This window comes from Oryctolagus cuniculus, chromosome 4 (genome assembly GCF_964237555.1).
Source record: "Oryctolagus cuniculus chromosome 4, mOryCun1.1, whole genome shotgun sequence".
Taxonomy (NCBI): Eukaryota; Metazoa; Chordata; class Mammalia; order Lagomorpha; family Leporidae; genus Oryctolagus; species Oryctolagus cuniculus.
In genome coordinates this window covers 135,318,541-135,345,866 of record NC_091435.1, presented here as the reverse complement: position 1 = coordinate 135,345,866, position 27,326 = coordinate 135,318,541, and the positions used below count along the sequence as shown (strand labels likewise).

The 27,326-nt window shown below is 41.5% G+C and overlaps 1 protein-coding gene across 4 annotated transcripts in view; it reads right to left on the bottom strand.

The window, feature by feature from the left end:
• PLSCR4 (phospholipid scramblase 4) overlaps positions 1–3,167 on the bottom strand; it is a 47,206-nt gene extending 44,039 nt beyond the window's left edge. For 2 of the 4 annotated variants that reach the window (XM_008266288.4, XM_070073206.1), the window contains exon 1: positions 3,012–3,150. The gene's annotated coding sequence lies outside the window, so the exon portion shown is untranslated. Of the gene's footprint in view, positions 1–2,589; positions 2,728–3,011 lie in introns of those variants that run through there. The other 2 variants (XM_051818692.2, XM_002716599.5) reach the window with 2 other exon arrangements.
• Between the last annotated feature and the right edge of the window lie 24,159 nt (positions 3,168–27,326).

Here is a 27,326-nt window from a genome sequence, read left to right as displayed (position 1 = left end):
GTATGAACTTGTTTTCATTCCTATTTAATTTACAATACATGTTGTATCCATGTTGCACTCTTTCAACCTCTTCATGTCTTTAACAATATATTATTCCCCTCTAAATGCACTATAAATTATATAACTAAATCTCATTAGCTGGTTGTAAAATTGTGTGCATATTTTCTAGATTACACACTGTACTACAATAGACATCTCTGACACAGATTTTTATTTGTCAATTTGGTGTTACGTCTTGTGGGGTAAATTCCAATAAGAAATGATCATTTGAAAATTTCAATAGCTGTTAAGAAAAGTTGTATCAATTCCGATTTCCAACAAGTTTGTAAAAGTACATTTCCTTCATCGAATTATCAACACTGAGTAGTATCACAGTTTCAAAATTAGTAAAGCATGCAAAAATTTCTCTCTTTAACTGCATTGTTTAGATAATTAGTTTGGCTGAAGCTCTTCATTATGATTATAATTTGCATTTTTTTGCTTTGATGGACTATCCTCAATGAGTTTGCTGATTTTAAAGGTCATTCAGAGTTCTCGGCATATTATCCAAATTATCTTTTTCTATTAGCAATATTCTTTTGTTTTGTATCTATTTTGGCATGCAAATATTCATAAAAATCATGTCCCTACATGGGTTTTTATTTTTTTAAGATTTATTTAATTATTTGAAAGGCAGAGCAGCAGATAGAGGAGAAGACAGAGGAGAAACAGAGCGATGTGCCAGCCACTGGTTCACTACCCAAAAGGCTGCAACAGCAAGTTTTGCAGCAGGCTGAAGCCTGGAGCCAGGAACTCCATCCTCGTCTCATATTGGTGGCAGGCACCCAAGGACTCGGTACCTTTTCTGCTGCTTTCCCAAGCCCACTAGCAGGAAGCTGGCTCCCAAGTGGAGGACCCAGGTTTCCAACTGGCAATACGGGATGCCGTAGTGAGCAGTGGCCTCACCTGCTGATTACAATGTCAGCCCTCTCCAGGTTTCTGTATATGCTTAGAAATGCTTTTCTCACATTTCATGCGCACAAATATACATTCAGGTTTTTACTTTTAGTTTTTTTTTCTTTTTCTTTTTATTTATTTATTTGACAGGTAGAGTTACAGTGAGAGAGAGAGAAAGGTCTTTCTTCCGTTGGTTCACCCCACAAATGGCCGCTACAGCTGCCGCTGCGCAGATCCTAAGCCAGGAGCCAGGTGCTTCCTCTTGGTCTCCCATGCGGATGCAGGGCCCAAGCACTTGGGCCATCCTCCACTGCCCTCCCGGGCCACAGCAGAGAGCTGGACTGGAAGAGGAGCAACTGGGACCAGAACCCGTGCCCATATGGGATGCTGGCGCCACAGGCGGAGGATTAGCCAAGTGAGCCACAGCGCCAGGCCCTATTTTTAGTTTTCATATATATAATTAGTATAAGTGGGCCATCCATACTACATATGTGCACTGAGAGTAATGAATTCCATATTTGTTATTAGTTTTCCAAATAAATATCTGGCTGTACAAGAAAGATCAATTAATTTCTCCTCCATGATCATATTTTGAGTGTCTATCAAGTTGAGTTTTTCTTTTACTCTTAAACGGGCTCTTCAGTTTGATTAATGTGTTTAGTAGTCATCTCTTCCATTGTCTTAATCATTATAGCTTTAAAGTATGTTTTATGACATAGTGAAGTTTCCATATACACACACACATAAATGCACACACATTTTAATTGATATTTATCTGGATATTTAACTGGATATTCAGTTAGGATTCTATTTAATTTATATGTGATTTTATATTTACCTAGATTAATGCCATGCATTTTATTGGATTCATATATGTATACATTTAAAATATTTACATTTATTACATTTTTACATTGTTTTAAAAATGGATTTTTACAATTTTGCATTTTCCTGCCAATTTGAAGTTCATTTTGTTTTACTGTATTTTTTTAGTTTATGTACAGGACACCAATTGATTGACTTCTATAAATTAAGTAAAACGCAACTGGAAACTTTGCTAAACTCTCCTTTCTGTGAGCTTTGTGGTTGTGTCCTGGGGGACAACTCATTATTGGTAAACAGACAGATAATCTTTGTCTTCTTTTCCCATCTGAATGTGTTCTTCCGCATGATGTTACTGGCCGGTAACAATTCACAATAAAGTTACAGACTGATGCTAAGCCTCCTTATCTTTTAAGGAGCATGGAAGGATGCTTGAGCGTCATGCCTAACCCTGAGAGCAGACAGCTAAATGGAGGTTATCTATCATCTATCTATATCTACCCATCTCTATTATAGTAGCATGAATATAAGACAATCAACAGCTCTTTAAAAAGTTCATTAACCACCTTTACTGTATAATACCTTAATCACCACTAATTTTGGTGGCTCCACTTTTAAATAGCTAACATAAAATTTAAAATAACTAAATTGCAGATCTTAAAAGACGATAAACAGGCCATAAAATAAAAGAAGATGTCTTGAAATACGTTTTATTTTTTTATAAACAGGACACGTGCTCCTCCTCCCCTTACAAATAAATTACGTTTCCCTGTTTGCTCAGATGGACCCCCACCTGGCCAAATCTGTGCAGAAGTTGTAACCCGTTTTTACCTGCGAGTGTGGCCGGGCCCAACGCAGTGAGAGGCGCCAAGGGGAGCCAGTCAGGCGGGACGAGACCCACGAGACAGAAACGCGTGGGCAGCCAGGGCAGCGGGGCGAAGGGCTCCCGCCTGCGCCAGAGCGCCCGTCACCTCAGGCTGGGGGAGCCTCGCCCGCGGACAGCCTGCACCAGGGCCTCTACCGCCACCTTCACCTCCAGGGCGGGCCACCACCAGCCCAGGGCTGGAAACCGCTCACTGCCAGCAAACGCGCCACGATCCCTCCGTCGGCCGCCCTGTAACTTCCACAACCACCTGAGGATGCCCGGCCGTGCGGAGCCGGCCTGGGACTGCGCGCCCAGGACGCTGCGGTGCCGCCCGCGCTCCCCGCGACCACCACGCCGAGGTCTCGGCCACCTGGCCCGCCACACTCACCGCCCTCCCGATGCGCACCAGCTACGCCAGACGCGGAGTCCCAGTGTTATCCGCGGAGGAAAGGGAGAGATGAGAAAGCGGGGAAGGCGGACGGAAGAGGAGGATTTTCCAAATTAAAACCAGAGTGTGCGCGCGGAGGGGCGGGCGAGGCGCGGGGCGCAGGGGCGCGGCCCTGGCTCGCCTGCACACTCCCCCGCGTAGCGCCCGGCTGCTCCGGACTCGGAACCCGGTACCCGGCGGCGCTGGGACAGCGGCTGCCTGAGAGTGCGGGGTCCTGGAAGGGGTGGGGCGGCTGAAAGCGAAATCTCGGGAAGGAAGTGCAGAGGAAAACAAGTCGCAGCTAACGCCAGGTGGAAGAGAAAGATAAGGGCCAGCCCACCCTCGCCTGCAGCCACCGGGGTGGGGGTGGGGGGGGGAGGTTCTAGAACCCAGCAGAGCTCTGCTAACCGCGCCGTGGGCCTTGGAGGGACCAGAAAGCGCTCTTACGCAACAGCCTTTTACTTTGCCTTTGCTCCCACCCCAGACCCTTGGCTTGGAAAGTTGGCCTTGGCGATGAAGTGCTGGCTGGAAACACTGGGCAAGGGGCCCAGGCGTTTTGTTTTCTTTTCCACAGGATCGGGGGAGGCCAATTCGATGCGGGAGTGAGGGAGGGTGGGAGCGACGCCAGGAAAAGGGGAGTGAAAGGCAAGGTTGCTGGTGTTTTCTGACGTTGAGAGGAAAATGCGCACTGTTGGTTTTTCTCGGTAGGCACAAATACTTCGTTCATAATAGTGGGATTCAAGTAGGACGAACAAAACCCTAGCAGGAAGTGGGAGAACCTTAATGTCCTCTGACCTTTTAAAGACTCAGAACTGGAGAGAAGTAACTCTGATTAAGCCCAGAAGAGGACTTGGTACTGCTCCACTGGGGGAAAAGTTTGAGTAGGAGAATGTGGGATGGAGTTGTAGAATTTTCCATTTCCACGTGTTTGCATACTGTTTGTATTTGTGTGAGAATAGATTTAAAATTAGTATTGTATTTCTCTGTCATAATTGACTTAGACATGTCTCAAATGCAGAAATAGCATTTAATTGAAAACATAAAACAGAGAAACCGATGCCAAGCCAGAGCAAAATATAGTAGTATGTATTCACATTGTTTTAAAGGCTTGAGAGAGACAAAGAAAATTAAACTTATGAACTTGAGCGTCTAATGTGGTCACAAGAATCAAGAGCAAAATCAGGCTTGTGAAGATGGACAGATCATGGAAGCCGTATCATAGACTCCAAATCACAGGTTTTGACAGGAAGAGGAATGATCCAAACCCATATCTTTCCGAAATTGCTGACATGACCTTCCTACTTTAATACTTCCGGGATGGTGCCGTCACTGCTTTTGATACTAACCCTATTTCAGTGTCTCTATTACTCTTCAGCGATATCTTTGTATGAGTTCCTTTTCACTGGTTGCTCTTATGTTGTCAGAAAGACCACGGTACCACCAAAGATAAACTAAGAAATTTGCAACAGCACTTTTTACTTCCTCAATCTTCTAAGCCATTGTTGTTTTTTTAAAAATACACATGTAAATTATATGCTATTCAAGAAAATGTAATCAGTGTTGCTTAAGCAGTCAGTTGTTTTTTCCTGAAATTAAAATAAGACTATATGATACTTTTTTCACAGTCGTTCGACACTCAACAGTGAGGACATATTTTTAGAAATGTGCAAGTGTGGTAGGCTATACTTGCATGCACTTGTGTAGTATGATACACAGCTGGGCTCTATGTTATAGCCAGTTGCTCCAAGATTACCAAGGTGTACAGCGGGTTACAGAACTGATTAATGTAAGCAATTGTAACACAATATTTGTGTAGCTTAACATTTACATATAGAAAGGGTACAGTAAAATATGATACAATGATAAAAAATATAGCACATCTGTGCAGTGTTGGAGATTTCTCGGTGAGTCCCTGAGTGAGTGGTGAGTAGTAAGGCCTGAACAACCCCGTGTACATTTAAGATACATTTATTTTAAAAGTTTTTTTTTAAATTATTTTATTTATTTGAAAGGCAGAGTTACAAGGACGTTGGAGAGGGTAGAGAGGTCTTCTGTCAGCTTGTTCACTCCCAAAATTACCACAGTAGCCGAGGCTGAGCCAGGTAGAAGCCAGGAGCCTGAAACTTCTTCCAGGTCTCATACGTGGGTGTAGGGGCCCAAGCAGTTGGGCCATCCTCCACTGCTTTCCCAGGCACATTAGCAGGGAGCTGGATCAAAAGTGAGCAGCCAGGACTCGAACCAACGCCCATAAGGGATGCTGGTATCCTAGGCGGTGGCTTTACCCGCTATGACACAATATCAGCCCCACTTTAAAAGTTTTATTTCTGGAGCCAGAGCCGGCGCTGTGGCACAGCAGGTGAAGCAGCCACCTGCAGTGTAGGCATCCCATATGGGCTCTGGTTTGAGGCCAGGCTGCTCTACTTCCAATCTAGCTCTCTGCTATGGCTTGAGAAAACAGTCCTTGGGCCCTTGCACCTGTGTAGGCCAGGAAGAAACTCCTGGCTTCTGGCTCCTGGCTCCTGCCTTTGGATTGGCCCAGCTTTGGCCATTGTGGCGATCTGGGGAGTGAAGCAGCAGATGGAAGACTTATGTCTGCCTCTGCCTCTCTCGGTAACTCTGCCTTTCAAGTAAATAAATAAATCTTTAAAAAAAAGTTTTATTTCTTCAATAATAAATTAATCTTAGCCTACTGTAAAATTTTTGCTTTATAAACTTTTTCATTGTTTTTTAACTTTTGACTTACTTGTATTAACTAAGCTTAAAGCACACTATATAATTGTTCAATCTATTTTCTTTGTTAGATTTTTTCTACTTTTTAATTTATTTGTTTATTTATTTTTTACTACTTGAAAGTGTTTGCTAAAAATCAAAGCATACATAGTAGGCTAAGCCTCGGTCTGCAGTGCCGGCATCTCATATGGCCGCCAGTTTGAGTCCCAGCTGCTCCTCTTTTGATCCAACTCTCTGCTTACAGCCTGAGAAAGCAGCGGAGGATGGCCCAAGTGCTTGGGACCCTGCACCCACATGGGACTAGACCCCGAAGGAGCTCCTAGCTCCTGGCTTCCTGTCTGCCTAGCTCCAACCACTGCGGCCTTTGGGAAGTGAACCAACGAATGGAAAAGCTTTCTCTCTGTCTCTTTGTCTCTCTCTCTTTCTGTGTGCCTGTAACTCTACCTCTCAAATAAATAAATCAGTCTTTGAAAAACAACAGCAACAACAACAGAACTAAAACACAGATGTACTTATTAGCCTAGGCTTACACAGAGTCTGGATAACCAATGTCCTGTCTTCTCCCTCTGTTACCACACTGGGAGGTCTTCAAGGGCAGTTACGCACATGGAGCTGTCGTTGCCTGTGATAACGGTGCCTTTTTTTCTGGAATGTCTTTTGAAAGCCCTGTGTGTCTCTTCCAAGAGGTAGCAAGCTTTCGGAAACTGGTCTATTGTGGGGCTTGCTTTGTTTCTTTTTTAATCATGGACTTTTTTTTGTAAGCAGATAATGCACCATGAGCATTCCTCTCTATTAATGAAAACCATGTTTTCAAACTTTTAAGGAACTTATTGAAGTCTATAAAAGATTCTGATGAACTTTGGTGAATTTTCTTGGAGTTTTTTTTTTTTTTTCAACAGTTTCCCTTTCTCTTGCTTCTTCAGGTTTGTGTGTATTCACTAGGTGATTGGAACTCATCGATTTCCTTATAAATTATGGACCCACCATCATATTTGCAGTCTTGTTGACTGGAACCTGCCTATGTGGGTCATTATTGCATTTACCTTATATACACACAGCTTCATGTGTCCCTCATTTTTTCTTGTAGACCTGAGTTCTGTCGATGGTTGTGACTCTTCAGCTGGAGACTTTCGTTTAGTATTTCTTGTAGTGAAGAAGAGCTGCAGGGAAAATTTTTGCAGCTTTTTTGAAATCAGAAAATATTATTATCTTATTTTCATTCAAAATAACTATCTCCAATGTGTGTCAAATTCTTGGTGGACATTTTTCTTTTATTCTCCAATAACTTTGACCTTTGCTTTTATTTGGTGAAACTATATTATTGGTTTCAATTTTAACTTCTTTTTGTAGGCATTTTTTTTTTTTTTTTTGACAGGCAGAGTGGACAGTGAGAGAGAGAGACAGAGAGAAAGGTCTTCCTTTGCCGTTGGTTCACCCTCCAATGGCCGCCGCGGCTGGCGCGCTGCGGCCGGCGCACCGCGCTGATCCGATGGCAGGAGCCAGGAGCCAGGTGCTTTTCCTGGTCTCCCATGGGGTGCAGGGCCCAAGCACCTGGGCCATCCTCCACTGCACTCCCAGGCCACAGCAGAGAGCTGGCCTGGAAGAGGGGCAACCGGGACAGAATCCGGCGCCCCAACCGGGACTAGAACCCGGTGTGCCGGCGCCGCTAGGCGGAGGATTAGCCTAGTGAGCCGCAGCGCCGGCCCTCAATTTTAACTTCTTTTTAAAAAGATTTTTTTATTCATTTGAAATTCAGAGCTACAGAGAGAAGAAAGAGAGAGAAAGATCTTCCATCCACTGACTAACTCCCCAGATGGCCTCAACATCCAGGGCTGGGCCAAGCTGAAGCCAGGAGCCAAGAGCTTCTTCTGGGTCTCCTTTGTGGGTAATAGGGGTTCAAGGACTTGGGCCATCTTCTGCCTTACCAGGCCACTAGCAGGAAGATGAATTAGAAATGAAGTAGCTGGGTTGTGATTCGTTGCCCATATGGGATGCCAGTATCACAGGTGGTGACTTTACCTGCTATGCCACAACTCTGGCCCCTCAATATTAATTTTTTTAAAAAAATTATTAATTTATGTAAAGGGAGCAAATTTCATGTATTTCATGTATGCAGTTGAGGGATCATGGTGATACTTCCCCTGCTACCCTCCCTCCTTCACTCATTACCTCACTACTAGAGGAATTAATATTTGGTAGATGAGCTTTTATTCCCTGACCTCAGTTATTCATGTATAGTAAGTTCTCTGGTTAAGGGTAAGCAAAATAGAATTGATTGAATTTTTTAGCCAAAAAAATGCACAGAAGTAAGAAGTAATAGCAACCTTAAATTGGGAGTGGATAGAGTAGAGCATAGTGGGAGAGAGGCTTTTCCTAGTGACATAGTATTGAATTGTTGATCCATAATACAAACAAATTAGCCATTGTTTTCAGTGCTAATACTTTATGCTCTCCTCAAAGTTTTGGGATTCAAAGCACTCTATGGATTACACAATGATCAGACCTTTTCTCATAGGCCACTTGTCTTTTAACCAGTCAGCATGGGAAGAGTATTTGAACAATGGGACATATTTCAGTTTGTGCACTGTATTAGACAGGAACATGTTGCCTGCAACAGTGTGTTTAAGGGTGCAGTTCCTCATTATCAGATTCCTCCTCATGAATGGACTTGACCCAAATGAAATGGACTCATGTTGCAAACTAACTCCTCTGGCCTACTATTCAGGAAAATCACTAGAACCAATTGTTTTATAATGAAATTATTTCTCTCTAGAGTATTATATTCATTCGTTTTGTTTTGATCTGGCAAATAACTGAGGTTGGTTACTCCATAAAGAAAGGAATTTTATTTGGCTCACGATTCTGGTAACTGGAAGTCCAAATGGCCTGGTGTTGGTATTCTGGCAAGAGCTTCCTGACTGCATGATAATATTATGGGTTATTGGAAAAGGGCCTGGCCAACAGCAGATGGGACCAGGTTTATGGACTTGCTTCACAGTCTCTTGCAGGACCTAGTCTATTTCTGGGAGACCTACATTAATCCATTAATGAGGAAGAGACCCTAAGACCTTCCACTAAGCCTCATCTCTTAAAAGTTCCTCTACTGGCTGGCATTGTGGCATAGTGGGTAAGGCGACTGTGTGCAGCTCCGGCATCCCATATGGGCACCAATTCATGTCCCAGCAGCTCTTCTTTTGATCAAGCTTTTTGCTAATGGCCTGGGACAGCAGTCAAAGATGGCCCAAGTGCTTGGACCCCTGCATCGGTGTGGGAGACCTGAAAGAAACTTCCGACTCTTGGCTTCAGATTGGCTCAGTACCAGCCCTTGCAGCCATTTGGAGAGGGAACCAGCAAATGGAAGACCTTTCTCTCTGTCTCTCTCTCTCTCTCTGTAAGTCTCCCTTTCAAACAAATGAATAAGCCTTTTTTAGAAGATAAAAGTCTTCAGACCTCAACACCACTACATTGTGCTGTAAATTTCCAAATGGGAAGCTTTAGGAGACAAACAACATTCAAGTCATAGCAAATGCCTACCATGGACGTTTTCTGTGCTTTTTGGAAACATATGCACTGACTTGGCATTAAATTACAGGTCTCACACAGGAACTCAATGGAAATCTAAGAAAACAATTTAGGGAGTGGGCATTGCTCTGCACTGAGTTAAGCAGTTGCTTGGGACAACTGCCTCCCATGTCATAGTGGCAGTTCAAGTCCCAACCACCCCACTTCTCTCCAGCTTCCTGATAATGCATCCTGGGAGACAGTGGATGATGACTCACCTGCTTTTGTCCCTGCACTGACCTTGGAGGCCTGGATGGAGTTCTGACCTCCTGGCTTTGCCCAGCCCAGCTGTGGCTGCTGCTGGCATTTAGGGGTAGACCAGCAGATGGAAGTGTTTTTTTGCTTTTTTTTTTTTTTTTTTGCTTCCTTATTCTCTTTCTGTCATTCTGATTTTCAAGTAGATACAAATAAATAAGAAGGAAATTTAATTTTTTAAAAAAATCTGGGGAGTCTTGATTAGTCAGTCTCAATGAACTAGCACTTGAAAGTTAAGATATATTGGCCGGCGCCGCGGCTCACTAGGCTAATCCTCCGCCTAGCGGCACCGGCACACCGGGTTCTAGTCCCGGTTGGGGTGCCGGATTCTGTCCCGGTTGCCCCTCTTCCAGGCCAGCTCTCTGCTGTGGCCAGGGAGTGCAGTGGAGGATGGCCCAAGTGCTTGGGCCCTGCACCCCATGGGAGACCAGGAAAAGCACCTGGCTCCTGGCGCCTGCCATCAGATCAGCGCAGTGCGCCAGCTGCAGCGCACAGGCCGCGGCGGCCATTGGAGGGTGAACCAACGGCAAAGGAAGACCTTTCTCTCTGTCTCTCTCTCTCACTGTCCACTCTGCCTGTCAAAAAAAAATAAATAAATAAAAAATAAAAATAAAAAAAAGAAAGTTAAGATATATTTTCCAAATAGACAGCTAATTTTTAATTTTGGAAATTGAAACTTAGATTGTGACTATTTAAGTACATCTTCTTCATCAAACCAATTAACTTCTTGGATTTATGATTAAAATCAGATGTGGCCTGTTAAGGTTAATTTGAATCTTTGTTCTGTTCACCCATCATGTTAGATTTTTTTCCTTAGAGTTTGTCATATGCAATTTGATAATCTTTTAAAAAATTGTTAATGTGGTTTACTACTCCCTTCAATGAATGTTCACATCCAATTATGAAATTGACATTGCCCTGTGTTGAGGTTAAATTTTGTCTTCCAAAATATGTATTGAATCTCTAATCCATGGTCCCTATGCATATGAACTTATTTGAAAATAGGTGTCTTTACAGATGTGATCCAGTTGAGATGAGGCCATACTAGATTAGGGTGGTCCCTAGTCCAACAGCTGTCCTTACAATAGGAGAGAATTTGGATACAAAGACAGACCTACAAGGAGAATATCATGTGACAGTGTAGTCAGATCTTAGAGGCATATGTCCACACAAGTAATTGCCTGTAACCATTGGAGCTATAGAAGAGTTACTTTTTTTTTTTCTCTGAGCTCTACAAAGGAACCAACACTACTGATTTTTTTTTTAAGTCTTGTAACTCCAAACCTATGGTAGAACAAAATTTTGTTGTCTAAAGTGATCTAGTTTAGGATAATTTATTATGGTGGCACTAGGAAACCAATACATAGTGTGTTTGTGAGAGAGAGAGAGAGAGAGTTAAAGTGTAATTCCTAAAACCCAATATTTTTTTTCCTTTTGAAACTTGGGACAGAGTTTACCTTTCACTAGTTTTCTGAATCTTCATATTCTGTGATGTGGAAAAGATAATTGCTAGTACTTTTGAATAGATATTTTCATAATATTTTGTCCCCGTGGATGTAGTTTATACAATTTAAAAGCTTAAACTCACTTTTATTATCTGGATCAAAATAATTTCTATATATGGAGTGGAAAATGAGTTGCATCTCCAAAACATGAGAATAATAAAAGAGAGGCTGAAGTGTTTGGAGAACACAAGATACTCCTATCAAAAATAATTTAAATATCACTTCAAGAAGCATCATTGGAAATGATTGCTTAAAAAGAAAATAAAAGTCCTTAAATTATTTTGAAATTAAATTGCACTAAAATATGATGAGTCATAGTTCTAAAGTATATTTCCATTTTACAGGAACTTTTGAAGCTCCTTTGAATATGAACATACCTGAATATGGATATTGCTGTGGTCTGAATGTTAGTGTCCCCCTTAGTTGGAACCTGAATACCTAGTGTGATGGTATTGAGAGATGTGGCCTCAGGACCTGCACTGTGCACAGCAGGTTAAGCCACCACCTGCGATGCTGACATTCCGTATGGGTACCACTCCTGATCCAGCTCCATGCTTATGCACCTGGGGAAGCAGCAGAAGATTGCACAAGGGCTTGGGCCCATGGAAGAAGTTCTGGGCTCCTGGCTTCCGCCTGGCACAGCTCTGGCTTTTGCAGCCATTTGGGGAATGAACCAGCAGAGGGAATATCCGTGTGTGTGTGTGTGTGTGTGTGTCCCTCTCTGTATAACTCTGCTTTTCAAGTAAATAAAAATAAATCTTAAAAAAAAAAATAAGCGGCAATGCCTTCATGAGTAGGAGTACCACCATTATAAAAATACTGCATCAAGCATCCCTGGCTTCCATGACGTGAAGACACAGCGTTTGTTCCTTCTGCCATATGAGGACACAGTGTTCACCCCTTCTGCCATGTGTGGACATGACAGCAGATACCATCTATGGAACAGAAAGCTTGTCCTTACCACACACTAGTGAAGACCCATTAGAGATCTGCAGAGAAAGTCCTCCTAACGATTAAAGTGTTGGGGATGTTGGTAGATATATGAATAGTAAAAGCCATTATTATGAGGTCTCAGAAGAAAATGAGAAACATATTATTGGAAACTGGAGTAAAGATCATTCTTGTACAGTGGCAAAGAACTTTCTTGAACTTTGTTCATTTCCTAGTGTTTTAGGTAATGAAGAAGCTGCAAGCAATAAAGTAGGATATTTGGTGAAAGAAATCTCTAAGCAAAGAGTGGAAGGATCTGCTTGGTTTCTTTTGACCACTTATAGTATATTGCAGGAAAAGAAAATTAGTTAAAGTTGGAATTTAGAATAAAAAGTGAACCAGAACTTTAAAACTTTGAAAATTCTCAGCCTGTTCATGTTGTAAAAAGTTATAAAACTGGGGCTGGCGCTATGGCACAGATTAACCGTCTGCCTGCAGTGCTGGCATCCCCTATGGGCTCCGGCTGTAGTCCCGGCTCCTGCTCTTCCGATCTAGCTGTCTGCTACGTGTTGGGAAAGCAGTGGAAGATGGCCCAGGTCCTTGGGCCCCTGCACCACGTGGGAGACCCAGACGAAGCTCCTGGCTTCTGACTTCAGATCGGCCCAGCTCCAGCAGTTGCAGCCATTTTGAGGAATGAACTAGCAGATGGAAGACCTTTCTCTGTGTCCCTCCCTCTCTCTGTCTGTAACTCTACCTCTCAAATAAATAAATAAATAATTTTTAAAATTTATTTGACAGATAGAGTTAGACAGTGAGAGAGAGAGACAGAGAGAAAGGTCCTCCTTCCATGGGTTCACCACCCAAATGGCCACTACGGCCGGAGCTGCACTGATCTGAAGCCAGGAGCTAGGTGCCTCCTCCTGGTCTTCCATGCGGGTGCAGGGCCCAAGGACTTGGGCCATCCTCTACTGCCCTCCCAGGCCACAGCAGACAGCTGGACTGGAAAAGGAGCAACTGGGACTAGAACCTGGTGCCCATATGGGATGCCAGCGCCACAGGCAGAGGATTAACCAAAAGAGCCATGGCGCCGGCCCCAAATAAAAATCTTAAAAAAATTATTTTCAGTGCTGCCTCTCTTGTCAAAGTACCAGAGTGCCAAGGCCTGGAAGACGCAACTGTGTCATAAAAGGGATCTCAGGTACCCATAAGAGCTCAGCACCAACTGTCTAGCACTACCCCAAGATTTTGTCAATGTCTATTCTGTACAAATCTCACCATTTTATTTTGAAGCACATAACATGCTTGATTTCATAGCTGCAAAGCATTTTGCTTCAGCTTGTATCCTACCTTGAGTCTCATCCATATCTAATTTTTATGATATTTTGTTGAGACTTTGGAACTTAGGCTTTTCAGTTGCTGCTGGAACGAGTTAAAACTTTGGACAGTGCATTTCAGCCTAAAGATGAAGACACTTATGTGAACTCACATTGAAGCGCTTGGGTTTGATTCCCTGCTCTGGCTCCTGAATCTAGCTTCCCACCAATACAGACCCTGGGAGGCAACAATGATGTCTCAGGTGATTGGGCTCCTGCCACTCATACGGAAGGTTTAGATTGTGTCTTCAGTTTCTGGTTCTGGCCTCAGCACAGCCCCAGTGTTAGGAATGAAAATGTTTACCTCATGCCTGTTCCATCATTACATGTTGGAAGTATGTAATATGTTGTTTTTTAAAGATTTGTTTATTTTAGAAGGCCAGAGTTACACAGAGAGAGAAGGAGAGGCAGAGAGAGAGGAATCTTCCATCTGCTGGTTCACTACCCAATTGGCTGCAATGGCCAGAGCTGTGCTGATGTGAAGCTAGGAGCCAGGAACTTCTTCTGGGTCTCCCACACCGGTGCAGGGGCCCAGGGACTTGGGCCATCTTCTACTGCTTTTCCAGGCCATAGCAGAGAGCTGGATTGGAAGTGGAGCAGCTGGAACTTGAACCCACACCCATATGGGATGCCGACACTGCAAGCGCTAGCTTTACTGGGTGTGCCACAGCACCAGCCCTGTGATATGTTTTTGATTTTATAGAAGCTGACAGCTGAAATATTTGTCTTAAGTCTCATATGAGTTAGAGTTCGGAATTATTAGCTATAGAATGACTATATGTATTAGTTATGGAATGTTGTATGTATGTTATGAAATGGTACGTTGTATGTGAGAAGAATATGGATTTCTGGGAGACAGTGGCAGAATGTTATGGATCGAATGGGATAAGTACTCATGCAGCTGTTTAATCTCAAAGGTCATACATTTATACTAAGAGGGTAGAAACTTAATCTTGTTATGGTATCTAGAAGGCTGGCTTGCTAGGAGCTCCTTAGGTCATTGAGGATTTCCTGTGGAAGGTAGTTGCAGTGAGAAAGATGCTTATTAAAACCAAGTTGATGTTGAAATCCTTACTTAATGTATACTAAGCTGATCTTCTGTATATTAAGATAATCGAAAATGAATCTTGATGTGAATGGAAGGGGAGAGGGAGTGGGAAAGGGGAGGGTTGTGGGTGGGAGGGACGGTATGGGGGGGAAGCCATTGTAATCCATAAGTCGTACTTTGGAAATTTATATTCATTAAATAAAAGTTAAAAAAAAAAAAAACCAAGTTGAACCTAGTTGCTGTCTTCACTTCCTGGCTCAGAGTGTGGTTCTTTCTCCTCAATCTGCCACATCATCTCCTGCTTCACCAGATGACTGAGCTAATGGGGTCCACCATATCTTGACCGTGAACTTCCAAAACTGTGAGCCAACATGAGCTTCCTTCCTTCATAAGTAGTTTTTCTTAGTGGTTAGTTGCAGTAACAAAAAATTAATACAACAAACAAAAAATAAGAGTTCTCTTTGAAATCTGTCTCTGCTGTTGAACAGTGTTTTTTTTTTTTTTTTTCCTTCATACTGTTTGTTGAACTATTTACCTACTGGAGGATTAATCTCATGAGTATAAAGTAAACTGAAAATAGATCTTGGTTGAAATTAAGAGTAGGAATAGGGGAGAGAGAGGAGGAAGGGTTGGAGCATGGGCAGGAGGGAGGGAAGTGTCACTGTGTTACTAAATCTGTGTCTATGAAATACATAAAAGCTGTATACCTTAAATAAATTTAAAAAAAGAATAACAAAAACTGATTCAAGAGCGTGTGTACTTTCAGTGCAGGCAAGTGTCAAAGAATGTCTGGGTTGGGTTCAGGTAATAGACCTTCTTCCATGATTTTAGTGAGGTCATGATTACTGTTCATTCCTTCACTGCCACCTGCTCCTACAGCAGCACCTCCGGACTCCAGCATGGTGTTCATTTGTACTACTAGTTCAGGTTTCACACTCTTTCATAGCAATACTTTCCTATCCACTTGTCAAACTGCAGGGAGTGAATGAACAAATCATATCTGGACATAGAAATAAAAATATCTTTGACCTGGATAGGAAAAATTAAAGAATTACGGTTGCTCTTACCTTCCATTTCTCAACAATGCCTTAATCTTGCCATAGTGGGAGCAGGAAAGGAAAGTAATACAGGGGATCTTGAACAATGGTCATGTTTGTCCTGTGATATATAGTGATTGAATGTATCAAAAGGCCAGTGTTCACACAGAAGTATAAATGTGGCATATAATTGCAAGAAAATCAGTCTCATTAAGTTAGCAATTGTTGGGTGCATTGAATTGTGTAAAAAGGGCTTTAAAGGGAATGGACAATGATTTGTACAATGGAGTACGAGATGATGATTGGACCAAAGCACAGAGATTTCCTGATTCATGGGAATTATGTTGTACAATACCACAAAACAGGAATAATATAGCTTCATAAAAATGGATTTTAAAATTATACAATTCAGTTTAGTTACCTGTCAGGTATTTCAAGAGGTGAAAACTAGGGTGGAAGGTTTAGTAGAAAGAATATCTGGTGTGCTCCAGAAAATCTGTGATGATTCCTTAATTAACTTGGAAGAAATTCGAGTGAAGCCAGTCATAGTGCCAGACACATGACTGGCACTGAATTATTTGCAAAGGAAAGAATATTTCCAAGTAAGAAGTAGGAAGGAGCAATCATAGCCAACTTGGGACAACTTGCTGAGGGAAAAATTTGCATGAAATCAGCAACCACATTATATTAACTCAACTATAAATTATCTAAACTAAAAAGAATGGTAAGACAATGGTACCACTTAAAAAGCTTTTTCTTTCCTGGTTTAAATTTCCTTAAATTCTTGAAAATAAACATTTGTTTTAAAAAATTACAGTAAAATTGTTTTATTAAAGATAGGAAAAAAAGCACTAAAAAAAAGAGAGAGAAAGAAATACACTCAGTTCTCTAGGATTTTTTTGGATGTCAACAAGTGATGTCATAGCAATTTTTACTTCCTTAATCAAAATGTTCATTACGTGTACTTTCCTTAGCCTTTGGATTTTAAATATTTTGTTTAGTTATCCCATTCTGTCGCTCCCCGTCTTCGTGGAGGAACGACACTAAACCCTGCCTAGGCTTCATATCCGAGTCACGGCACCATTTTGTCGCTCCCCCTCTTCGTGGAGGAACGACACTGAACCCTGCCTGTTCTTTCGTCTGCTCGGCCCTCCCCGGGTTTGCTGCTGGTTCTTCCCGGGTTGGCTACCGACCCTCCACCTCCGTGGAAGGGCGGTTCCCCCTGCCACATTCCCCACTTCCGCGGGGGAGCGGCACACCGCCGGCCGGCTCTCTCGGGGGCTGCACAGGTGTTCCCCTTAGATGTTCCCCTTAGATGTTCCTGGTGCATGCCATCTCTCTCCTCCTTTATAGTCCTCCTCTGCCAATCCCAACTCGGCTGCCCACACGCCGAGTACGCTGCTCTCCTCCAATCAGGAGCAAGTCCTACAGTTTATTGGCTGAACTGGAGGCAGCTGTGTAGAAGCTGTTTTCTCCTCTCCCAGCGCCATATTGTGGGAGAGCAGATGCATAGAATAAGTCTTAATTCCAGTAACTCAGTCCAGTCCGGGTTGCTCCCCACACATTCTAATTATCCATGCTCCCTCATTAATCCCACTTTCTCTTCCCATTTCTTAATTCTGTCTTGGTCTTTGTTGGTTTCCAATATAGAACACTTATATATTTCTTATTTAAAATATATATAGAGAGACAGATATTTGGTGCAGCAGAAAAATAATATGCGACTTGGGATGCCTGTATCCTGTATGGGAGTGTCTTGGGTTGAGTCTTTGCTTTGTTTCTGATTCTAACTTCCTGCTAATGCACACACTTGGAGGGTAGAGGTCACAGTTCAAGTCCTTAGATCCCTGTCACCCACATGGGAGATCTAGATTGAGTTCAAGACTTCTAGCATCATCCTGGTCTAGTCCTGGCTACTGCAGTCCTTTGAGGATTGACCTAACAAATGGAAGATTCTCTCTCTCTCTCTCCCTCTCTCTCTCTCTCTCTTTCTCTCCCTCTAATAAATGGATAGAGGGGCCAGCGCCGTGGCTCACTTGGTTAATCCTCCACCTGCGGTGCCAGCATCCCATATGGGTGCCAGGTTCTAGTCCCGGTTGCTCCTCTTCCAGTCCAGCTCTCTGCTGTGGCCCAGGAAGGCAGTGGAAGATGGCCCAAGTGCTTGGGTTCCTGCACCCACCTGCATGGGAGACCAGGAGGAAGCACCTGGCTCCTGGCTTCGGATCAGCGTAGCTCCAGCTGTAGCAGCCATTTAGGGGTGAACCAATGGAAGGAAGACCTTTCTCTCTGTCTCTCTCTCTCACTATCTAACTCTATCTGTCAAATAAATAAATAAATAGAAATAAAAAGAGAAAAACAATGTGTACTCTTAAAATTTATTAATGGAGATGCTAGAAATATAATTTTCACAAACTTCTGGGAAAACATCATATTTAGGAAGCAAGTATTGACATTGATCTCAGCCTGAAAAAAATTGCAATTTTTAATACTGAATGTTGAAAAGTGTGAGATTGAAACTCCTACTAATGCCATACAGTCAAATATGCTATATATTTTAATTGTGGGACTAAAAAGCTTTACTTTTACCTTGCTTTCTTTAAACTTCTGGTTAAAAGAATCACATATTAGGAATATCCTATACATTTCTCTTTGAACCTCCTGATCAAAATATAATATGATTTTAAGATGGTATTTATTTCCTGTTTTTATATAATTTGCATTGCCATTGTTATGGTTTGCATACATCCTCCAAAGTTAATTTTCTTCCTTAACACAACATTGTTATGAGATAGGCCCTAAAAATGTGTTTGGGTCATGAGGGCTCTGTTTTCATGAATGCATTAATTTTGCTACTGTGGGGGTAAGTTATTTATCAAGCGACTGAGCTCTGCTTCTGATTCCAAGTTCCTGCTAATACACACCCTGGAAGGCAGTCTGGAAAGCAACAGGTGATGGCTCAAGTCCTGTGAGACCTGGTCAAAGTTACCAGCAGCAGGCTTTGGCCTGGACCATGCCCAGCTATTGTGCTAACCTCATGAAAGGAGAGCACATTGCTTTCTCCCCATTCCCCTATAAGGGTGCCCAGTGACTAGCGTACCATTTTTAAAAAATATTTACTTGTTTGAAAATCAGAGTTACAGAGACACAGAGGGAGTGAGAGACAGAGAAAGAGGGAGAGATCTTCCATCAGTTGGTTCACTCCCCAAATGGCTATAACTGCCAGGACTAGGCCAGACCAAAGCCAGGAGCCAAGAGCTTTTGTCTACCATGTGGGTGTAGGGACCCAAGCACTTGGGTCAACTTCTGCTGCTTTCCCAGGCATGTTAGCAGGGAGCTGGATTGAAAGTGGAGCAGCAGGGACTCAAACCAGCACCCACAATAAGATGCCAGCATCACAGACCATAGCTTTACCTGCTATGCCACAATGCCGGCCTAGGGAGTGCCATTTTAATAAGGTGAGTAGAGGTTGCTGAAGCCCCAGCATGACTGGGGATTTTATCAGAGGGATAAATCTGTGGTCCCCACCAACTTTGAATCTGGCCTAAAGGGTGGACAGAGAGCACGGCACCCACTTAGGCCTGTGAACCTTTCCCTCCCCTCACTCCCAGATTCAACCTGCCAGGGGTGAGAATTGACCAACTACCACCAGGCAGGCAGCTGGCTCCAGGAATGGGCAAGCTCTCTCTGGAGATGGGGGAGGTTTGTGGGGCTGAGTGGCTCGCCTGCTCCATAGTGACTGTGGGAGCTCTGCGTGCTATAACTGCGAGAATTCTGTGACTGCACAATAGGGTGTGGGGTGTGGCTGGATCTCTGGGCAATCACTGTGTCTGGCTTCAGAGGCTCAGAGTTCTGAGTTCCTTTCATCCCACATTTGAAGAATATACATTCTTTTCATCAGTGCATGGAACATTTTCTTGGGTAGATATTTCTTGGATATATATGTTAGCTATAAAGCAAGTCTCAGTAAATATAAAAAATTTGAAATCACAGCATGTATCTTTTTGGACAATAGAGACTGAACAACCTGCTCATGAATGAATAGTGAGTCATAGAATAAATCAAAAGAAAGTAAAAAAATTCCTAGAAACAAATGACGATTATAAAACAACATTCAAAGTTATGGGATATAGCAAAAGCCATGTTAAGAGGAAAGTTTAGGAGGCAATGCTGTTGTGTAGTGGGCTAGGTCTGTGCTTGCATCCCATATGGGCAATGCCTTGAGTCATGGCTGCTCCACTTCTGATCCAGCCACCTGCTAACATGCCTGGGAAGGCAGTGGAAGATGGCCCAATTGCTCAGTCCCTGCACCCATGTGGGAGACCCTAAAGAAGCTCCTGGCTCCTAACTTTGAATGGGTCTAGCTCTGGTTGTTGTGGCAATTTGGAGAATAAACCAGCGGACAGAAAACTTATCTTTCTGTCTGTCCCTCTCTCTAACTCTATCTCTTAAATACATAAATAAAATCTTAAACAAAGTCTATACGACCCAAAGCAACTTACAGGTTCAATGTGATTCAATGTTCTACTCATATCTGGAAATAATGATCCTAAAATTCATATTGAATTACAAGGGAACTTGAACAGCTAAAGCAATCCTCAACAATAAAAAATATCCAGAGGCATCACAATATCTGATTTAAAAGCATATTAAAGAGTAACTATAATCAAAACAGCTTGGTAGTACTACAAGAATAGACACATTGGAAATGGAAAAATTAGAGACCCCAGGAATTAATCCACACATCTGTAACCAACTAAACTTTGACAAAGGAGGTAAAATAGACCCCTGGAGAAGGGAAATTCTCTTAAACAAATGGTACTGGGACATTTGGATCTATACATGAAGAAGTATGAAACAAGAATCCTACCTTAGACCCTCTACAGAAGTCAACTCACAATGGATCAGAGATCTAAATCTAAGATCTGAAGCCACAAAATTACTGGAGGAAAATATAAGCAAAACACTGAAAGATATTGGAATAAGCAATGACTTCTTGGAAAAGATCCCAGAAGCACAGGACGTCAAAGCAAAAATAGATTAATGGGATTATATCATAAGAAGCTTCTGCACTGCACTGTAAAGGAAACACTTAGCAAAGTCAAGAGGCAACCAACAGAATGAGAGAAAACATTTGCAAACTATGCAACTGATGAAGAATTAATATCCAGAATATATAAAGAGCTTAAGAAACCAACAACAACAAAACCATCAATCCAGTTATGAAAAGAACAAAGGCATGGGATCCCAAATCCCCTTAAGTTGGGTGGTAAAAATACCATCTTAAGTGTTAAAATGATCATATGGATAGGGCTAAGTGTCTGGTAATAATAATATATAGAGTTGAAAAGGAGTGAATGCTCCAACATTGGAAGCAATCTACACAGGAGATTCATAGAATGACAATCACTTTAAATAGCACTCTTTTTTTTTAACTTTTATTTAATGAATATAAATTTCCAAAGTACAGCTTAGGGATTACAATGGCTTCCCCCCATAACGTCCCTCCCACCCGCAACCTTCCCCTTATCCACTCCCTCTCCCCTTCCATTCACATCAAGATTCATTTTCGATTCTCTTTATATACAGAAGATCAGTTTAGCATACATTAAGTAAAGATTTCAACAGTTTGCTCCCACACAAAAACATAAAGTGAAAAATACTGTTTGAGTACTAGTTATAGCATTAAATCTCAATGTACAGCACACTAAGGACAAAGATCCTACATGAGGAGTAAGTGCACAGTGACTCCTGTTGTTGACTTAACAAATTGACACTCTTGTTTATGGCTTCAGTAATCACCCTAGGCTCTTGTCATGAGCTGCCAAGGCTATGGAAGCCCCCTGAGTTCACCGACTCTGATCATATTTAGACAAGGCCATGGTCAAAGTGGAAGTTCTCTCCTCCCTTCAGAGAAAGGTACCTCCTTCTTTGATGACCCATTCTTTCCACTGGGATCTCACTCACGGAGATCTATCATTTAGGTTTTTTTTTTTTCCTCCAGAGTGTCTTGGCTTTCCATGCCTGAAATACTCTCATGGGCATTTCAGCCGGATCTGCATGCCTTAAGGGCTGATTCTGAGGCCAGAGTGCTGTTAGGACATTTGCCATTCTATGGGTCTGCTGTGTATCTCACTTCCCATGTTGAATCATTCTCTCCCTTTTTGATTCTATCAGCTAGTATTTGCAGACACTATTCTTGTTTATGTGATCCCTTTGGTTCTTAGTCCTATCATTATGATCAATTGTGAACAGAAATTGATCACTGGGACGAGTGAGATGGCATTGGTACATGCCACCTTGATGAGATTGAATTGGAATCCCCTGGTATGTTTCTAACTCTACTATTTGAGGTAAGTCAGCTTGAGCATGTCCCGAATTGCACATCTCTTCCCTCTCTTATTCCCACTCTTATATTTAACAGCGATCACTTTTCAATTAAGTTTCAGCACTTAAGAAGAATTGTGTATTGATTACAGTATTCAACCAAAAGTATTAAGTAGAACAAACAAAAAAAAAAATACTAAGAGGCATAACATATTAAGCAGCTCATCAACAGCCAGGGTGAGGGCTTATCAAGTCACCGTTTCTCATAGTGTTCATTTCACTTTAACAGGTTTCCTTATTGGTGCTCAGTTAGTTGTCACCTATCAAGGAGAACAAGTGGTATTTGTCCCTTTGGGATTGGCTTACTTCACTCAACATAATGTTTTCCAAATTCCTAACAGGGATCACTTTTCAGTTAAAATTTAAACACCTAAGAATAATTGTGTGTTAATTACAGAGTTCAACCAATGGTACTAGAACAAAAAAAAATACTAAAATGGATAAAGTATTACATTGTACATCAACCGTCAGGACAAGAGCTGATCAAGTCATTGTTTCTCATAGTGTCCATTTCACTTCAACAAGTTTCCCCTTTGGTGCTCAGTTAGTTGTCGCCAATCAGGGAGAACATATGATATTTGTCCCTTTGGGACTGGCTTAATTCACTCAGCATGATGTTTTCCATATTCCTCCATCTTGTTGCAAACGACTGGGTTTCGTTGTTTTTGACTGCTGTATAGTATTCTATAGAGTACATGTCCCATAATTTCTTTATCCAGTCTACTGTTGATGAGCATTTGGGTTGGTTCCAGGTCTTAGCTATTGTGAATTGAGCTGCAATAAACATTAATGTGCAGACTGCTTTTTTGTTTGCCAATTTAATTTCCTTTGGGTAAATTCCAAGGAGTGGGATGGCTGGGTTGAATGGTAGGGTTATATTCAGGTTTCTGAGGAATCTCCAAACTGACTTCCATAGTGGCTTAACCAGTTTGCATTCCCACCAACAGTGGGTTAGTATCCCTTTTTCCCCACTTCCTCTCCAGCATCTATTGTTGGTAGATTTCTGAATGTGAGCCATTCTAACTGGGGTGAGGTGGAACCTCATTGTCGTTTTGATTTGCATTTCCCTGATGGCTAGTGATCTTGAACATTTTTTCATGTGTCTGTTGGCCATGTGGATTTCCTCTTTTGAAAAATGTCTATTGAGGTCCTTGGCCCAACTCTTAAGTGGGTTGTTTGTTTTGATCTTGTGGAGTTTATTGATCTCTTTGTAGATTCTGGTTATCAACCCTTTATCAGTTGCATAGTTTGCAAATATATTTTCCCATTCTGTCGGTTGTCTCTTCACTTTCCTGACTGTTTCTTTTGCAGTACAGAAACTTCTCAATTTGATGCAATCCCAAATGTTAATTTTGGCTTTGACTGCCTGTGCTTCTGGGGTGTTTTCCAAGAAGTCATTGCCGGTACCTATATCTTGCAAGGTTTTTCCAATGCTCTGTAATAATTTGATGATGTCAGGTCGTAGATTTAAGTCTATAATCCATGTTGAGTGGATTTTTGTGTAAGGTGAAAGGTAGGGGTCTTGCTTCATGATTCTGCACGTGGAAATCCAATTTTCCCAGCACCATTTATTGAATAGACTGTCCTTACTCCAGGGATTGTTTTTGGACCCTTGATCAAATATGAGTTGGCTGTAGATGTTTGGGTTGATTTCTGGTGTTTCAATTCTGTTCCATTGGTCTATCCATCTGTTTCTGTACCAGTACCATGCTGTTTTGATTACAACTGCCCTGTAGTATGTCCTGAAATCTGGTATTGTGATGGCTCCTGCTTTGTTTTTGTTGTACAAGATTGCTTTAGCTATTCGAGGTCTCCTGTGTCTCCATATAAATTTCAGCATCATTTTTTCTAGATCTGAGAAGAAGGTCTTCGGTATTTTGATTGGTATTGCACTGAATCTATAAATTGCTTTTGGGAGAATGTACATTTTGATTTTATTGATTCTTCAAATCCATGAGCATGGAAGATTTTTCCATTTCTTGGTATCCTCTTCTATTTCTTTCTTTAAGGTTTTGTAATTTTCATCGTAGAGATCTTGAACGTCCTTGGTTAACTTTATTCCAAGGTATTTGATTTTTTTTTGTAGCTATTGTGAATGGGATTGATCTTAGAAGTTCTTCCTCAGCCATGGCATTGTCTGTGTATACAAAGGCTGTTGATTTTTGTGCATTGATTTTATACCCTGCTACTTTGCCAAACTCTTCTATGAGTTTCAATAGTCTCTTAGCAGAGTTCTTTGGGTCCCCTAAATAAAGAATCATATCATCTGCAAAGAGGGATAGTTTGAGTTCTTTCCCAATTTGTATCCCTTTAATTTCTTTTTCTTGCCTAATAGCTCTGGGTAGAAGTTCCAGAACTATATTGAATAGCAGTGGTGAGAGTGGGCATCCCTGTCTGGTACCAGATCTCAGTGGAAATGCTTCCAACTTTTCCCCATTCAATAGGATGTTGGCTGTGGGTTTTTCATAGATTGCTTTGATTGTATTGAGGAATGTTCCTTCCAAACCCAGTTTGCTTAGAGTTTTCATCATGAACGGGTGTTGTATTTTATCAAATGCTTTCTCGGCATCTATTGAGATAATCATATGGTTTTTCTTCTGCAGTCTGTTAATGTGGTGTATCACATTGATTGTCTTGCGCACATTAAACCATCCCTGCATACCAGGGATAAATCCCACTTGGTCTGGGTGGATGATCTTTCTGATGTGTTGTTGCATTCTATTGGCGAGAATTTTATTGAGGATTTTTGCATCTATGTTCATCAGGGATATTGGTCTGTAATTCTCTTTCAGTGCTGCATCTTTTTCTGGCTTAGGAATTAAGGTGATGCTGGCTTCCTAGAAAGAATTTGGGAGGATTCCCTCTTCTTGGATTGTTCTAAATAGTTTGAGAAAAATTGGAGTTAGTTCTTCCTTAAATGTCTGGTAGAATTCAGCAGTGAATCCATCTGGTCCTGGGCTTTTCTTTGTTGGGAGGGCCTTTATTACTGTTTCAATTTCTGTCTCAGTTATGGGTCTGTTTAGGTTTTCGATGTCTTCCTGGTTCAATTTAGGTAGGTTGCATGTGTCCAGGAATCTATCCATTTCTGATAGGTTTCCCTGTTTGCTGGCATACAAGTCCTTTTAGTAATTTCTGATGATTCTTTTTATTTCTGTGGTGTCTGTTGATACGTTTCCTTTTTCATCTCTGATTTTATTGATTTGGGTCTTTTCTCTTCTTTTTTTAGTTAGTTGGGCCAATGGGGTGTCAATTTTGTTTATTTTTTCAAAAAACCAGCTCTTCGTTTGGCTGATTTTTTGTAATTTTTTTTGGATTCAATCCTGTTGATTTCTTCTCTGATTTTAATTACTTCTCTTCTCCTACTAGATTTGGGTTTGGTTTGCTGCAGATTTTCTAGATCCTTGAGATGCAGTGAAAGCTCATCTATTTGGTGCCTTTCCAATTTCTTGATGTAGGCACCTATTGATATAAGCTTTCCTCTTAACACTGCTTTTGCTGCGTCCCATAAGTGTTGGTATGTTGTGCTGTTATCCTCATTTACTTCCAGAAAATTTTTGATTTCTCTTTTGATTTCTTCTATGACCCATTGTTCATTCAGGAGCATGTTGTTCAATCTCCATGTGTTTGCGTATGCTCTAGGGATTCCTGAGTTGCTAATTTCCAACTTCATTCCTTTATGGTCTGAGAAGCTGCATGGTATGATTCTAATTCTTTTGAATTTGCTGAGACTTGCTTTATGGCCTAGTATGTGGTCAATCCTAGAGAAGGTTCCATGTACTGCTGAGAAGAATGTAAAATCTTTAGCTGTAGGATTGAAAGTTCTGTATATATCTGTTAGATCCATTTGGGCTATAGTGTCGTTTAAATCTACTGTCTCCTTGCTGATCTTCTGTCCTGTTGATCTGTCTATTTCTGAGAGTGGAGTATTGAAGTCCCCCAGTACTATTGTATTGGGGTCTAAGTCTCCCTTTAAGTCCGTTAACAAATCGTTTAGATAAACCGATGCCCTGTTGTGAGGTGCATATACATTGATAATTGTTATATCTTCCTGTTGAATTGATCCCTTAATCATTATATAGTGCCCCTCTTTGTCTCTCTTAACAGTTTTTGTGGTAAAGTTTATGTTGTCCGATATTAAGATGGCTACGCCTGCTCTTTTTTCATTTCTGTTGGCATGGTATATCTTTTTTCCAGCCTTTCACTTTCAGTCTGTATGGATCTTTGTTGGAAAGATGTGTTTCTTTTAAGCAGCAAGTAGATGGGTTTTGTTCCTTAACCCAATCAGCCAATCGGTGTCTTTTAACTGGACAGTTCAGGCCATTAACGTTCAATGTGACTAATGATAAGTGGTAACTTTGCCCTGCCATTTGCCAAAGATAAGTTCTAATATATGCTTTGAATGCCCTGTGATCTTTTGCTGTGAGGTTTCCTTCCTTTACCTTCTTTGATATTGATGACCGTGTTTCTGTGTTTCTGTGTGTAACACATCTTTAAGCATCTTTTGCAGGGCTGGACGAGTGGCAACAAATTCTTTCAATTTCTGTTTGCTATGAAAAGTCTATTTCACCTTCATTCACAAATGATAGCTTTGCAGGATATAATATTCTGGACTTGCAGTTGTTCTCTCTTAGTACCTGGGCTATATCTCGCCATTCCCTCCTAGCTTGTAGGGTTTCTGATGAGAAGTCAGCTGTGAGTCTGATTGGAGATCCTCTGAGAGTAATCTGACGTTTCTCTCTTGCACATTTTAGGATCTTTTCTTTATGTTTCACTGTGGAGAGTTTAATTACAACATGTCGTGGTGAGGATCTCTTTTGGTCATGTTTATTAGGGGTTCTGTGAGCTTCCTGTACTAGGATGTCTCTGTCCTTCTCCAAACCTAGGAAATTTTCTGCTAATATCTCACTAAAAAGGCCTTCTAATCCTTTCTCCTTCTCCATGCCTTGAGGAACTCCTAGAACCCGAATGTTGGTTTTTTTAATAGTATCCTGCAGATTCCTGACAATATGTTTTAGATTTCTAATTTCCTCTTCTTTTCTTTGGTCTGACTGTATCCTTTCCTGTTCTCTGTCTTCTAAGTCCAATATTCTCTCTTCTGCTTCACCCATTCTGTTTCTAAGGCTCTCTATTGTGTTTTTCATTTGATCTATTGAATTCTTCACTTCATTATGATTTCTCGTCACTATCACAGTTTCCTGTTGTACTAGTTGTTTCGTTTCATTTTGATTCCTCCTTAATATTTCATTTTCACGAGAGAGATTTTCTATCTTGTCCATTAAGGATTTCTGTAGTTCAAGAATTTGTTTTTGAGAACTTCTTAATTTTCTTATCAATTTTTTAAGATCTACTTCTTGCATTTCTTCTGTCTCATCATCTTCATAATCTTGAATTGGGGTGTCTTTTTCATTTGGGGGCGTCATGGTGACTTCCTTGTTTTTATTATCTCGGTTTTT